The sequence below is a fragment of the Periplaneta americana genome, chromosome 4 (assembly GCF_040183065.1).
Source record: "Periplaneta americana isolate PAMFEO1 chromosome 4, P.americana_PAMFEO1_priV1, whole genome shotgun sequence".
Taxonomy (NCBI): Eukaryota; Metazoa; Arthropoda; class Insecta; order Blattodea; family Blattidae; genus Periplaneta; species Periplaneta americana.
In genome coordinates, this window is record NC_091120.1 from 45,252,201 (window position 1) to 45,269,864 (window position 17,664).

Consider the following 17,664-nt stretch of genomic DNA (forward strand, 5'->3'; position numbering starts at 1 on the left):
TTCATCGAATATTAATACACTGTATTTATTATTTTCGTCTTCATCTTTGTAGCACTGTGCAATAGCATTAATGGCGTGTGGATTTACCCCATAGGGGCATTTAATTCCCTTACATAATTTTCTTGGGTGTTTCTCAGAAGGGAGTGGTAGCAATTCATGTTGTAAACAATGTCTGTATCCTTTAGGTGATTTTATTTTAAGCAATAAACTTTCTAGAATGAATTCACAGCTGTACCTCATTCCATTAGGATTCTTAATATTACATTTTTTAACATGGCATCTACTACTATTTTCTGCTTTTTACTGAGACCTGCAGTGTCCTTATAATGCAATTCTGTACTTTTAACTTCGCTTTCTAAAGCGCTGATTCTAACTTTGGCTGGTGACTGACAGACCTTAGCGAGCGTTAACTTCCGATTTACGTATCTCAGTTGGCTTTTCAGATATGCTATTTTTTTCTGAGGATTAGAAGCTACAGTTAGTTCTTTATTAGTAGAAGAAGAAGAAGAAGAAGAAGAAGAAGAAGAAGAAGAAGAAGAAGATTGAATATCAACATAATTTGGTTCACCTCGTTTCCGGAATATCTGTCATGCTTCTCTCAGGAAGATAATCTTCATCCTTTCTCTTTCTTTTACGAGGAGTTGTAGATTCTTGAATTTTCCGTATTGGTCGTTTTCGGGATTTGATAGGCGTTGACAGGTATTTGGGCAGGTTCGGAAAAATATGAGGAATTGCACCTGGTTTTAATTTCCACTTCAGTCTCGGCAATTCAACTTCTTCGTTATTCACAACGAACGCGTCTACTTTAACAATAAAATCGTCTGAGAAATGCGAGTCACAAATAGAACTTGTTCGCGACAATGTCCTGTCTTTTCTTGGGATCGCCCTTGACCATTTATAAAATTCGTCCTTGTCCTTGGGAGGGGTGAAAAAGTGTTTATTGGCTGCCTTTACGCCATATCCCGCCCTACAACCCGGAACAAAACACGAAGGCATTGCTTCAAATATAACACGAGAAAAACATAATAATCTCGTCCTTTAATAAATAAACCGTGAGAGCTACTCACTTGTCACTCGTGTACGAATAATTGCAGATTAGTTTATTGGCACTTAAAGTATTTAACGCACTTAATTACACTAAAAAAACAAACGAAATGAACGAACACTCTATTGCTTCTTTTATGGATATTCGCTTCCAACTGAGCAATACCGATCGCAAATATATATATACTTTTCAAATTGTCGGTGGTCTATTATTGCGTAACTCCGTCCATATTAAACACTTCAACGCAGGTTCTGTATAAGCTAGTATAGTATGTGAACAAACTCACTCACTTGTCATTTTATCGGAATGTGATAATGCCAGCGGAATGAGTCCAGGGTCCAGCGTCGAAAGTTACCCAACATTTGCTCTTAATGGGTAAAGGGAAAATCCCGGGAAAAATTTGAACCAGGTAACTTGTCCCAACCAGAATTTGAACCCGAGCCCTCTCATTTCGCAGTCACACATGCTAACCGTTACTTCACAACGGTGAACTTTTCCGATCTCAATTCAGGTTTTATTGCAGTATTGTTGAAAAATTCAAATATCTTGGAGCAACAGTAACAAATCTAAATGACACTCGGGAGGAAATTAAACGCAGAATAAATATGGGAAATCCCTGTTATTATTCGGTTGAGAAGCTTTTGTCATCTAGTCTTCTGTCAAAAAATCTGAAAGTTAGAATTTATAAAACAGTTATATTACCGGTTGTTCTCTATGGTTGTGAAACTTGGACTCTCACTTTGAGAGAGGAACAGAGATTAAGGGTGTTTGAGAATAAGGTTCTTAGGAAAATATTTGGGGCTAAGAGGGATGAAGTTACAAGAGAATGGAGAAAGTTACACAACATAGAGCTGCACGCATTGTATACTTCACCTGACATAATTAGGAACATTAATCCAGACGTTTGAGATGGGCAGGACATGTAGCACGTATGGGCGAATCCAGAAATGCATATAGAGTGTTAGTTGGGAGGCCGGAGGGAAAAAGAGCTTTAGGGAGGCCGAGACGTAGATGGGAAGAAAATATTAAAATGGCTTTGAGGGAGGTAGGATATGATGGTAGAGACTGGATTAATCTTGCTCAGGATAGGGACCAATGGCGGGCTTATGTGAGGGCGGCAATGAACCTCCGGGTTCCTTAAAAGCCAGTACGTTATTGTTTTATAGGTCATCCTCGGTATTTTTTTAAGTGTTGGTGGAATATAAACGTCACAAATCAAAAGTCATAACTGTAAGATCTCACATTGTTATATGGCAGCGAAATGTATACTCTCTACTGTTGGGCAATAAGACATATCAAGATTAAAAACACAAGAGGAATGAGATTTCTCGGAAAGATGAAGGTCATCATCATCATCATCATCCTTCACGAATTATCCCTCTGTAGACCTGTTTCGGCCCCATCTAGCAGTCTTCTTAAAGGTCTTCCTGGTCAACGATGCCCTCTAGGTTTATACTACATCATAATTTTTGGGATTCTTGAATTTTACATTCTTCTTACATGATCTAGCCAATTGAATTTGTATCTGCTGATTTTTTCTTCTACAGACTCTACTTCTAATTGTTCTAAAATTTCTAAAATGAAGGTAATTTGAATAAACAATTTCGTAATAAAAGAAACCGAAGACGTACATAATGCAAATATCGCAGTATTTTTCAACAAAATTAATAAATATGCACAAACATTTTTTTTTAATTTTAGATTTAGATTTATTGAAATTTAAATAATGTGCCTCAACTTCGAAGTCTAATTATAACTGATAGGCCTATGTAAAATAAATGAACTGCTTCAGTTCCATCTATATGGTTCAATTTTCTATGAGCGTACACATGCAATTTGAGAATAATATTGAAAGAATAAAGTTTAAAACTCACGTGTAATTAAGGGGTTAGGTACAGCTTACACCAGTAAAATTTTTGGAAATATTCAACATTTTTTCCTCCATTACTGTATCTTGTACAATAATGAAAATTGGTATGTGTAAAACACTGTCCTCCTGCTATAAGAAAAAAAATTTACGATTTAAAAAAAGGTTATTTATATATATATATTTTTTTTTAAATGGTGGCAGTTTATTGTGCAGTGATGAAGCGTTTCCCTCATAACTCATAAAATTGTTAATTTTTTCATGTTCTCTCTCTTTTATTTTATTACTGAAACTCATGTTTACAATATCATGCTCTTTCAACTACATTCCTTAATAAATAATATTTTTTTTATTTTGTGTTAGAAGAAAATACTGATATTTGACCATTCTCTCAATGAATTTATTTTTATCAGGCAATCTATCAAAGGCAGAGAAGTGATCTTGCATCATATTGTAGATATGACATGCATAAATACACACAAAAAATTTCATCACAGAACGTTGAATAGTTTTTGAGTTATGTGGGGAAACGCTTCATCACTGCACAGTGAACTGAATTAAAAAAAATGTAAATCATTTTTTTAAATTGTAAAAATATTTTTTTTCATACAGTAGAAGGACAGTGTTTTACACATACTAATTTTCATTATTGTACAAGATACAGTAATGGAGGAAAAAAATGTTGAATATTTCCAAAATTTTACTGCTATAAGCTGTACTTAACCCCTTAAGATGCGTGAAGGTTTTTTGTCTATATTGTGCGCCGTTTTGAACGTCATCTTCGCTACGTATAGGCTAAATTATAGGTGTATTAATGAAATTGATATTAAATATCAATATTGCATGCATTGCTTGAATGCTTGAAGTTGAAAGAAAAGTTACGGTAACTATTCTATTCCTATAAAACAGTAACTTACGTATTATATGACAATATAGATAAAGACAAAATAAAACCGGTAGCCCAGATCACGGCCGGTAGTTAATATTTCGATTTCGACGATGCCTGTTTCGCTCGACCCTTGAGGAGAGGACTCTTGCTCTTGTACTGAGTGACCATGAAGGAGTTCAGTAGCCCATGGAACAGAAGCTAAATATATGCTGCCATCTTCTGACAGCCAGGAAAACTACATGAACAAAGCCGCATGAAATGCTCACGAATTTCTCATTTCGTTATGTTTATTTACTGCTTTTTTTAACACGCAGTCAAACATCCCTAACCATCCTCTTACAGTTTGAAACACTCTCCAGTTACTAAGAGTCGTTAGAACTTTTGTTTAACTGTTTATATTTGCTAATCCTTAATTGCTGTTACCGAATGTTTTGTTTTTAGAAGAGCCACTCTCGTATCTGCCACAGGTGGGCATCGCACTGCCTGCCAGTAAAGTGATCCAGTGTGCTTGTGGAACTACCACAGATTGTTTGTGTGCGCGTAGTGAAGTGTTGTCAGAAGAAGCTTATTGTGTGTACTTGTTTTTTTTTCTCTTTTTTTTAAGTGAGTGTGTGTATTTCAAGAGCATAGTGTTTTATCCAAGTGCTTGTATGTCTTCACGCGTAAAGGAGCAGCTGACCGGGTAAGCTATTTGTTATTCGTTAAACTTAAGAATCAATATTATTGTTTTGTATTTAATTATATGAAAAACACGTGGTGTTACCTTTAGGAGTGCGTCAAAGTCGTAAAGTCGAATCGTTTTGAATCTAGTGGGGGAAGTGAAAAAGATAAGACGACGCGAGAAATATGCTCAATGGAAGAGATAAACTGATTGGATTGTTTGTCGAGGGAGGGAACATTAAATTTATGTCGTTCTACGTAACCGGTGCACTACTACAGCGAATCTGCAGGTCAGTTTGGAGGCGGGAAATGCATTGTTATGTACTTTCGGATTAGCGTAAGAAAGTTTAGATCAATACTTTCAATTACATCATACTGTAACTTTACATAATAACTGCGGAAAAACTCTGTGACAATGCAGATATCAAAAACATGTACCGCAACTTGTAGCTGTGGGTTGAAAGTAAAATATCGACGGTTACTATCACTATTTACTGTACGTTAGTACTGTTCTGAACCGTCAATGTAGAATATAAGCAACACTATTCATATGTCGGCATGCGACATTTCCACGAATTAACGATTTATGATCCATGATTACATTTTTAAGCAATGCTATTAAAACATAGGGAAATGTTAGGCCTATGTGAATTAATTTGTATATCATTAGTTCTTTTTTTTAACGTTAAAAAATCAAGTCATGTAATTAATAAAATGTTGTAATTCAAAGGATACTACTGCACTAATTTCATTTATTAGTGAATATTAAGTACTAGCCGTACCCGTGCGCTCCGCTCCACCAGTTAGAAATAAATATAAAGTAATTACATAATTAAAATAGGATATTTGATCCAGGGAACATTCGTGTTTGATATAAGGCTAAATCGTTTATTATGTTACTTAATTTAAATTGTATTTGCATAATTAAAATGCGATCATTTTGACCCAGAGACCACTCATTTGGTCATAAAAATTATTTTAGGAAATACAGGAAACGAATGTACAGAGTAGCCTATCAAGTTTTCTGTGCATAAGAAGCTATTTTAATCTTACCTGTCCTCGATTCACTCAGAAGTTACTGTAATAACATTATAGCATTATGTCCATCTAGAGAAACTACACTTTCGAATGGTGAATTAATAATTAATTATACAAATCGGTTAATTTAGCTTAAGATATTACTTCATACAGACACAGAAACATTATCTGTAGGCTATCTTTCATAGCTTTCGATTGTTGCTGTCCAAGGCCCCTTATAGACGAAGTCATTTGTTTTTTAATTCATTACACGGCCTTAGATGGCAGTTATTTTAATTTTAAAACTCATTTATCTCATTAAATATCAGTCCTATGAAAATTTTTCAAGGAATAAAACTTATCGGACATTATTTTTAAAGAAACTTTTGTCATGTAACATTTTTCACAAAAATCAATAATAAGCGAGATATTTCGATTTATTTAATTCAGGCCCCCTTATAACCCCCCCCCCCTTTTAAATAATGTATTTTGAATGCCATATAGCCTGTAATCTAAGTTACAACGAACTTAATTTTTATTTCAGTTTTCATCGAAATCCGTTCAGCCATTATCGCGTGAAAAGGTAACATACAGACAGACAGACAGACATACATACAAACAAAAATTTCAAAAAAGCGATTTTCGGTTTCAGGGAGATTAATTATATATGTTAGGATCAATTATTTTTGGAAAATCGAAAATTACCAGAAAAATTTCGGCTACAGATTTATTATTAGTATAGATTAACACTGTTCATTTGTTTTCTTTTTTTGTTTGTGCTGTATTTATTTTGTTGGCGATAATTTGAACTTCACAGTTTTTGCTGTGTTAATTAATTGTACCTCAGCAAACAAAATTACATATTCATCAATCACTGTCGAAATCAATAAAATAAATATAAGAACGAACACCAGCATCAGTATTAGTTGGTAAATAAATAAATAAATACATACATACATACATACATACATACATACATACATACATACATACATACATACATACATACATACATACATACATAAAATAAATAAATAAATACACTTAGGGCTAGTTGCATAAGTGATTTATTAATATCAGTTAATGAAATTAACATTCAATTAAGCTGAACTTAAGAGTTTTGCTTGTATAAATATTCAAGATCATTTCGTCTGTATCTAAAAACAAATCTGACTGGAGATTTTTCTTGTTTAGAGATGAGCAAACGCTAAATAATTCTTTATAAAATAAGTAGCCTTACTCTCCTGCAAGTAAAATGTTGAGTGAAATTTATTGTAATTATATACAGAAAAAGGTCTGTAATATTTCATAAGACTTTTGTAATATTTATTTTATTTTATTAGGTTATTTTACGACGCTTTATCAACAGCTTTGATTATTTAGCGTCTGAATGAGATGAAGGTGATAATGCCGGTGAAATGAGTCCGGGGTCCAACACCGTAAGTTACCCAGCATTTGCTCATATTGGGTTGAGGGAAAACCCCGGAAAAAACATCAACCAGGTAACTTGCCCCGACCGGGAATCGAACCCGGGCCACCTGGTTTCGCGGCTAGACGTGCTAACCGTTACTCCACAGGCGTGGACCTTTTGTAATATGTAATATATTACAAAAGTCTTCAGAAAAGTCAGTAAATTTAAATCAAATGATTAGCTTATTGTCATAGGAGATTTTATCTCAAGAGTGGGAGCCTCAAAATTTGAGCAAAGTGTTACTCGCTGTTATTATTCAAGAAACGAAAATGGAAAATATTATCTTGCAGAATCTTCAATTACAACCAGTTATTCATTTTACTCCATTGGCAGAATAGTTTAAAATGTGTGCATCCGTATAGAATCCCTAAAGCCATGCTTCCGTCCAGAAACAATTATAATTAATAGGCCTATTCTAACAAGGAAGATGAAGAATAGTACTATACATAGAAAATCTTTGTGACACCTGGAGAGCATCTCTGTTGTATCCAACATAGGCCTACTGTATGCGCCAAGATTTACCTGAAATTCATTTTGTATTTCGTAGGTTACATGTTACATGGATACGAGCGTTCAAAACAACACTGGGCCCTCACATAAGTGAGATGGAACAACAGATTGACAATATGTGAATGTCCGTTCTCATGACCTTGGCCATACGTAGCGAAAACGCTGTGCCTAACTAACACACGGTGGTGTGAAAGATAAGACCAGCTTTAACTCCACCAGAATAATAATAATAATAATAATAATAATAATAATAATAATAATAATAATAATAATAATAAAATAATTCGCATCCCCAGTAAAATACTGTCGTATGTCGACAATAATAATAATAATAATAATAATAATAATAATAATAATAATAATAATAATAATAATAAAATAATTCGCATCCCCAGTATAATACTGTCGTATGTCGACAATAATAATAATAATAATAATAATAATAATAATAATAATAATAATAATAAAATAATTCGCATCCCCAGTAAAATACTGTCGTATGTCGACAATAATAATAATAATAATAATAATAATAATAATAATAATAATAAAATAATTCGCATCCCCAGTAAAATACTGTCGTATGTCGATAATAATAATAATAATAATAATAATAATAATAATAATAATAATAAAATAATTCGCATCCCCAGTATAATACTGTCGTATGTCGACAATAATAATAATAATAATAATAATAATAATAATAATAATAATAATAATTCACACTCCCAGTCAAATAACTTACTGTCGTATGTCGAAAATCATTACTTTCATAATTTTTTCCAACACTGTTTTACTGGTTGGAGGTATGAAATTCTAATAGGTCTAATAAAATTGTAAAATCAAAGGGATAGGGACTGATGGCGGGCTTATGTGAGGACGGCAACGAACTTCCAGTTTTCTTAAAAGACATAAGTGTATGCGGGATGACTTATCGTTGAATGTAGGTGCACATTTACTATAATTATGTTACAATTTTTTCATTCTGATCATTGGCTGAACAGGTTTTAAACGTAAACAGACGACGTCAATATGCTACTGTATCTCCGTACAGTCAGAATGAAAAGAAAAATGACGTACTGTAGCACATACCTCGTCATCATTGATGGAATTACTACCATTGCAGTAAACGACGATATACGTTCTGTACGCTGCTGAACTCGCCAGGTACACAAAAGACGGACGACGCAGCACGTGCCATATACTCCGATACGAAACAACTTCACTTTTCCTTAAGTCATCCCGCATACACTGTCTAGACATAAGTAGGTAAGAATTATCAAAGGTTTTGGTATCTATTTATTAAAATATTTTTCCAACGGTATTTTATTCGGAAATGACATATCTTAACAAATCACAATTTTAGAGTACCGGTACAACACTATTTTATCGCATCCCCAGTAAAATACTGTCGTATGTTGAAAATCACTTATTACTTTCGTAAATGTTATTCAACTCAATAGAAATAATGAAATTCTAATAATAAAATATTAAATTATCAAAGCTTTTGGTACCTATTCATTAAAATATTTCTACAGCAGTATTTTCCTAGGAAATAGCATGAATGCTCACATTTAAATACATTTATTTTAACACTAGCCGTACCCGTGCGCTCCGCTGCACCTGTTAGAAATAAATATAAAGTAATTACATAATTAAAATAGGACGTTTGATCCAGGGAACAACTTTTACAACAGCGCAAGATAATCTGCTTCGCTCATTACCCAATTTTTTTGCATTGCATTTATTGCATATATATTTTATGTATTTCAACACGATTCAATTGAGCATAGTTAAAATTTGAATTATAAAATAATGGATTACTAAGCTAACGTACTATTACTGCATACTAACACTATCGTTGTTCGATAATTCTCTGAGATTAAAATGAGTGTACATAAATATTATTTTAAGAAATGCAGAAAACGAATGTACAAAATAGCCTATCAAATTTTCTGTGCAGAAGAAGCTATTTTAATCTTACCTGTCCTCGATTTACTCAGACGTTACTGTAATAACATTATAGTATTATGTCCATCTAGAGAAACTACACTTTCCAATGGTGAAATAATAATAATAATTAATTATACAAATCGGCTAATTTAGCTTCTGATATTACTTCATACAAATGCAGAAACATTCTCTGTAGGCTATGTTTAATAGCTTTCGATTTTTGATGTCCAAGGCCCCTGTTTCGATTGTTGTTGTTCAAGGCCCCTTATAGACGAAGTCATTTGTTCTTAATTCATTGCACCATCTTAGATGGCTTTATTTTAATTTTAAAACTCATTTATCTCATTAAATATCAGTCCTATCAAAATTTTGTAAAGAATAAAACTTATCGGAAATCATTTTTAAAGAAACGTTTGTTATGTAACATTTTTCACAAAAATCAATAATAAGTGAGATATTTCGATTTATTTAATTCAGGCCCCATTATAACTCCCCTTTTAAATAAAGTATTTTGAATGCCATATAGCCTAAAATCTAAGTTACAACGAACTTAATTTATATTCCAATTTTCATGTAAATCGGTTCAGCCATTATCGCGTGAAAAGCTAACAAACATACAGACAGACATACAAACAAAAATTTCAAAAATGCGATTTTCGGTTTCAGGGTGGTTGATTATATATGTTAGGACCAATTATTTAAAAAAAATCGAAAATTACCAGAAAAATTTCGGCTACAGATTTATTATTAGTATAGATTATTTCCGTTCTCGTTCTCATCATTTACGTTCGCGGTTTATTGTGAACCAGCCTTAACTATAGATTTTTTGCCGTCGTAGCGTTGCCCTCTGTGCACCATACTATGTCTACTATTCCCCTTTAATAAGAGGAGCCATGGGCTGCATCTGCCTCCTCACACGTAGGCTGCTTGGGTGAACCCATTGTGCTATCCAGGATGGAATAATTATATGCCAACCCTAAAGCCCTTCGTCTCTGTAGATCCTCCTAATGGCCGCCCCCGAACTTCCCTGCAACCTGTAGGAGCCTTTTACCATTCCACGAAAGCATCACTGCAGTCCTTCAACCGCGGTCCCATGAGCCCAGGGGAGAATCCACAGTACATAGCACTACCAATAGCAACTAATGACCACATACCACGCGGTCATCCACCGCTGTGGAGTAACGGTTAGTATGTCTGACCGTGAAACGAGCGGGCCGGGTTCAAATTCTGATTGAGACAAGTTACCTGGTTGAGATTTCTTCCGGGGGTTTCCCTCAACCCATTAAGAGCAAAAGCTGGGTAACTTTAGGCGCTGGCATTATCACCTTCATGTAAAATTCAGACGCTAGATAACCTTAGCAGTTGGTAAAGCGTCGTAAAATAACCAATAAAAACATCACGGGGTCCAAGTTCGGTGACGGCCCAAAGTCGACTATGCATTAGTAGCAAGCTCGAAATCGGGGAAAAAAACGGAGATGATGAAAATGAAAGAGGGGAGGTGTATAGAGCAGCCGTGGCGAAGATGTGACTCACGAGCACATTGTGGCTCGCAGTGATAGCTATGCATTTGTCTTACTTCCTACCTCCCCCTACCCCCACCCTCTCACTCACTGGAGTCAAACTCCGTTCCATTTGTATTTGTCTCTGATCTGCGAGTGGCGTGTCGTCGCAATGTCTCTCGAAACCATGCACCTCTACAAAAACGAAAGTTTCAAGTAGGATGGGAGGAACCATTTTTTTGCTTCCAATATGATGAGAATATTAAATGTATGATTTGTTCACAAGTATTACGAGGAAAACGGTTGTATAACATAAAACGGCATAATACTACATGTTACTCATGAAACATTAAAAGGTTAAGAGTGTACGTCGATCCTTTTTTCAGCAGATGTACGAATAATGCGGTTAGATCTTCAATTTAAACTCACAGATATACAATGTGAAGTTAAATGAAAGCTAGATGTAAGGACTTGACAAATGTTGAACTTTTCAAATCTTTGCCAAAAAATAAATATCCGAAGCTTCGTTCTTTCGCTTGCTCTATTGAAACCATGTTCGCTACAACTTACTTTTGAAGACATTATTACAAAAACAACCCTTGTCAAAATTGCTATTCTTCAGGAGAACAATACAAATAAATGGAACAACACGTCAGCTGTTTCCGTACAACTGATGTTTTTCCTAGTAGTTATTGCACCTGACATGTGTCATTTTTGGCGTCTATAAATAGTAGCAAATGTATCCTTGACTCAATTTTATTAAAAAATGACTAGGGCTGTTTTTGTAATAATGTCTTCGTTTGTGAAAATACTGAACTTTAGTTTGTAACCTTATACTGTATAAAATTATATTTAAGTGCTTGGCGTAAGGAACATGAAAATTCGTTAATACGCTAAGTCAGACAGTTGTTTCACTTCCCCTTCGGGTGTCCGCCTCCCTCCATAGGTGTTATGCACGTTGCAGGTTACACAGTGGCTCGGCGCACGATCACATTTTCGCCACGGCTGGTATAGAGGATTTCACGCAAAAAAAGCATTGAGCATATGGGGCTGTTACATAAAATGACAGTTGTCCTAGAAATACCAACCACATAGCTTCCACAATGTAAGTTACTTAGCAAGGCCCATAAAACCAATGCTTTTTCCTTAACGTCGAATGCTCTATAGGTGAAGTGGGAAGTGTTGGTGGAATGATAGAAGGAAACGGGAGTACCCGGAGAAAAACCCTCTGCAACGACTGCTTTATCCACCACAAACTCCATCACGACCTGGCCCTGGGATCGAACTCGTGTCGCCTGGCTGGAAGACCAGCGTGTCAGCACTTCAGCCATAGACGCTCCTCGGTGCATCATAGGTGGTCCACCGGCGTGGCTCAGTGGGTTAAGGCGCTTGCCTGCCGGTCTGAAGTTGCGTTCGGGCGCGGGTTCGATCCCCGCTTGGGCTGATTACCTGGTTGGGTTTTTTCCGAGGTTTTCCCCAACCGTAATGTAAATGCAAGGTAATCTACGGCGAACCCTCCGCCTCATCTCGCCAAATATCATCTCGCTATCACCAATCTCATCGACGCTAAATAACCTCGTAGTTGATACAGCGTCGTTAAATAACCAACTAAAAAAGCATAGGTGGTAATATAGAGGGACATCATTTTATTTTTCCTAACATTTTTAATATTAACCTGTCTATACCTGTCTATACCTTTAGAGAACCGGAAACACAGTTTGCTATCCCCTTCCACGACTGTAGTTCGATGATACTGGCGTGAAACAAAAACAAATCACTCTACTAGGTATAGGAAGGAAGAAAAGTAGTTCATCCATTTACGTAAACTAGGAAATATCGCGATTTTGAGTTTGATAATTTTCATTAGATTTTTCTTTAATTTACTGTATTAAGAATAAGTGTTTTTACTCACGAACTGAGTTATCCATGCGAACGTATTCATTATGCAGTGTATATTATACTGTCTACAGCACATTAGCGTACAATATAGAGAAAGAAGTTAAATTGAAAAATAATCATAATATGAAAATTTAAACACAATTTTGAAAATGGTGGCCGTTCATTTCGATACAGGCTTCAGTTCTTTTGTGCATATTATCACATTATAGACTATTGCATCTAATTCCAATTGCCAGTTTCGTCCTTCGTACTAGTAACTCATGTTGAAATAATTCTGTACCTACTCTACGTACTGTAAATTCAATCTTCACTTCTGCCCGACCCGAAAATATAAAATTACTCAGACATGCTATCTACTGTCCGTCCAAGTGGTTATGCCGCAGGATTGTAGAAAGGGAGGAAATCACGTGACAGTTAATTAGTTAACGAGGCCCTTTTATTTAAGTTAAATTAAACAGTTGTATAATATTATGTAGACGTCCAATTCCTAACAGAAATTAATGTTTTCAGAAAAGAGCTAAGACAGCCCAGCTTTTACAGAGTGGCGAGCAGAAGCAGGTGGGGGAAATCGGGATGCGACGTAGGCAAACGGACAGTACCTGTGCGAAAATATGATTCAATATTGAAAGCTCTTTCGTCACTGGAAAACGCGAACATATTTCTGGAACGTACTATACTCAATAACTCAGTACTGCTTACTATCTGCGGTCTTGGTTCTGTGTGGAGTTGGAACTTCATTAGTAGAAGGGGTGGGAGTGAAGTACATTCAAAAACTCAGGTACAATAAAAATTGAAGTAAAAATAAAATGATGTCCCTGTACTTAGCACCGCAGAGCATACGCTAAAGACACACACACACACACACACACACACACACACACACACACACACACACACACACACACACACACACACAGAGCACGTTTTCAATGACATGTTTTTATCCGGCAGAATATTATTTCCGGTGCTAATGACGTATAAAAATAATTTTTTAAGAGTATTACTTCCCGCTTTAATGCAGCCGGCCGCACAAGTGCAAGCTGATCGCAGAGCACGCCTACGTCTGGAAACACATTCAAGGTCCACTAAGTGTCATTGTTTCTATGTTCCGCATGGGAGTAGGCCAACAGCGATAACAAAGTCGCATTACTACCGTCTGCAATCAAACTTCGCCAACTTTCAGCTCACAAATGAGAAATAACTGGTTAACTTTCCTGAATCGAACTCATACACCTACAGACCAGCAGACTACTGGCTTTACGTCCATATTCCTCAGCAGAGGTAAACGATCATCATACCAGTATGGACGTACCATGTGATTAGCACGGTGATCCTCCAGTCGTTATAGCTGGTTTTCGAAACCGGGTTTCTATTCCTATCGTAGCTTCCCAAATTCATCATGATACTGAGCGGGCACTGGTTCCATACACTGGCCGAAATTTCAATAATACACATGGGGTTGAGTGGAACTAGAATGTGAATCAGCCAGGGCTAGACTCTTAACCGCACTCACGGCGGCTGATTTATACGTAACAACGCTACCATATGCGAAGGATTCGTTTCACGCTTTTAAGGCCATGAGGCCTTCTCTTACACACTACCAGAAGTGAAATGTACATTGAAACAATAGGAGTAGCAAAAGTAGTAAAATTAATGGTAATAGTTAAGGGGTCAGGTACAGCTTACAGCAGTAAAATTTTGGGAATATTCAATATTTTTTTCTTCGATTACCGTACATTGTACAATAATGAAAATTAGTATGTGTAAAACACTGTCCTGGTAAATGAAAAAAAATATTTTTACGATTAAAAAAATTATTTACATTTTTGCTATCAAAATTCAGTTCACTGTGCAGCGATGAAGCGTTTTCCACATAACTCAAACACTATCCAACATTCTGTGATGAAATGTTTTGTGTGTATTTATATATGTCATATATACAATATGATGCAAGATCATTTCTCTACCTTTGATAGATTGTCTGATAAAAAATAAATTAATTTAAAAAATGGTCAAATATCAGTATTTTCTTGTACACAAAATTTAAAAAAAATATTTATTAAGGAATGTAGTTGAAAGAGCATGATATTGTAAACATGAGTTTCAGCAATAAAATAAAAGAGAGAACATAAAAAAAGTTAACAAGTGTTTGAGTTATGACGGAAACGCTTCATCACTCCACAGGGAACTGCCATCATTTTGAATTTTGAAAAACAAAAACATTTTTTTTTTTAAATCGTGAAACTATTTCTTTTTCCTATAGCAGAAGGACAGTGATTTATACATACCAATTTTAATTATCGTACAAGCGGAAAAAAAATGTTGAATATTTCCAAAAATGTTGCTGCCGTAAGCTGTACCTATCCCCTTAAATATCAAATCGTTATAATGCACATTAAGGAGCTTACATATAATGAAATATTGACTAAACATAATACATAATTAAGTAATTACAATTTACTATATATCCTAATTCTACTTTATAATAGGCCTAAATAACAATTTATGTGTATGTATGTATGTATTTATTTACACTGCAATGAGTATATACCCGGTGGCAGTGGTAACTAATTACACTCAATAATGACAATAATAAACTTATTAATTAAAAATACAATTAATAATAATACTAATAATTAATACTAACAATAATTAATAATAATAATAACAACAACAACAACAGGGAATATACTAAATTAAATCAAACGATCACTTAAAATAACATTTGAATAATTCTAATTTGTATCTTAAAACTAAGATCGAACTAAAACCCACGAGTATGATATGTTCATATCTGCACAAGTACCTTTCAACATTACACTCATTTCGCTGTCAACTCACTCACTGCACTGGAACTACGACACATTTCACTGATTCTATCCTGATTTCACTAACACTTCAAAAACATTTCACTGTTCAAATACTTTGCACTGCCACTATAAACTATAAAGCTTCACTGACAGGAACACGTTTCACTTACACAGCACACTTCACTGACACGACATACTTCTTCACTGATACAACACACTTCACTGACACAACATAATTCTTCACTGATACAACACTTCAATAACAACATATCATTTACACCCTTTAAATACTGTGTATAATTACCGTCTATTAGTAAGGTCCTTAAACACACAGAATAACCTATAAAAATCAGCTAATCCTTACGAATCAATTACATTTGAAAGTAATTCTCAATTCTCATTTTAAATTGATTAGGTGTTCGGCAATCCATGACATGACGAGGTAAGGAGTTCCGTAGGCGACAAACTGACACGGTGAAAGATAGTGATGGACAGTGAAATAAAGTAAGGTGATATAGATCGATTGAAAATGTGTGTAAAAACAGAAACTCGGATCTAGTTTGCAGACAGCTGCCTTGCGATGAAAGAAGTCACGTAGCCGCTGTCGAAGAGAGGGAAGGTAAAGGTTTTTTTTTGTCTATTTAGCTCTGAGATTACAACGCTTGTATGGTACGTAGCCTCACATCAGGGAGATTTGTTTATATTCGGTTGACTGACAGGGTCATCTAAGAAATTGCTTCTTTGAAATTGCTGTTCGATTTGTAGCATAGAGACATTTTGCCACTTAATTTTATAATCAGTCTCGAAACCATGCTTTTGCTGAGAATTCGTTAAAAAGCACAATAATACGTGTAATGTAGGCCTATATCATCTTTATGTCGCTCATTTTTCATGCTCTGCATCTGTAATGATTTAATATGCTTACAGTATGCACTTGATTCCTAATCCTAATACTGTATATCAGCCATGGCGAAAACGTGATCGTACGCCGAGCCACTGTGTAACCTGCAACGTGCATAGCACCTATGGAGGGAGGCGGACACCCGAAAGGGAAGTAAAGCAACTGTCTGACTTATTAATGGATTTTCATTTTCCTTGCGTCAAGCAATTGAACATAATCTTATACAGTATAAGGTTACAAACTAATGTTTAGTACGTGTAACGAAGAAAGAAATTAATAAAAAAACATAGGACACATTATCACAACCTATTAAATATCTTCAAAATGTCTCTGCGACAGAGTTTCAAAATCAGGAATTATGTCACTTACTGCCAGTCATAGGTGATCACGAAGGTATTTGTCTGTCAGTCGTGATCTAAATTTGGTTTTTACTATTTTCGTTGTTGAAAATAATTTTTCACAAACGTATGTTGTAGCGAACATGGCTTTAACAGAGCAAGCGAAATAACGAAGCTTCGGATATTTATTTTTTTTAGCTAAATTTGAAAAGTTCAACATTTGTCAAGTCCTTACGTCTAGCTTTCATTTAACATCACATTGTAAATCTGTGAGTTTAAATTTTATTGAAGATCTAACCGCATTATTCATACATCTGCTGAAAAAGGATCTACATACAGAGATAATAATAATAATAATAATAATAATAATAATACCAATAATAATAATCATCATCATAATCATAATACTTAACCTTTTAATGTTTCATGAGTGACATGTAGTATAATGTCGTTTTATGTTATACAACCGTTTTCCTCGTAATACTTGTGAACAAATCATACATTTAATATTCTCATCATATTGGAAGCAAAAAATGCGCCCTCCCATCCTACTTGAAACTTTCGTTTTTGTAGAGGTACATGGTTTCGAGAGAGACATTGCGACGACGCCACTCGCAGGTCAGAGACAAATACAAATGGAACGGAATTTAACTCCAGTGAGTGAGAGGGTGGGGGTTGGAGGAGGTAGGAAGCAAGAGAAATGCACAGCTATCTTGCGAGCCATAATGTGCTCGTGAGTCACAGTTTCGCCACGGCTGCTGTATATCATTTTTGTATACCGTGGAAACTCTTAAGTTCGACA

The 17,664-nt window shown here is 35.1% G+C and overlaps 1 long non-coding RNA gene across 1 annotated transcript in view; it reads left to right on the forward strand.

Annotated features, from left to right (window-relative positions):
* Window positions 1-4,165: 4,165 nt before the first annotated feature.
* The window catches only part of LOC138698811 (uncharacterized), a 358,988-nt gene continuing 345,489 nt past the window's right edge, over window positions 4,166-17,664 (forward strand). Inside the window, exon 1 of the long non-coding RNA XR_011331940.1 lies at window positions 4,166-4,483. This is a non-coding gene — a long non-coding RNA (uncharacterized lncRNA). The remainder of the gene's footprint in view (window positions 4,484-17,664) is intronic.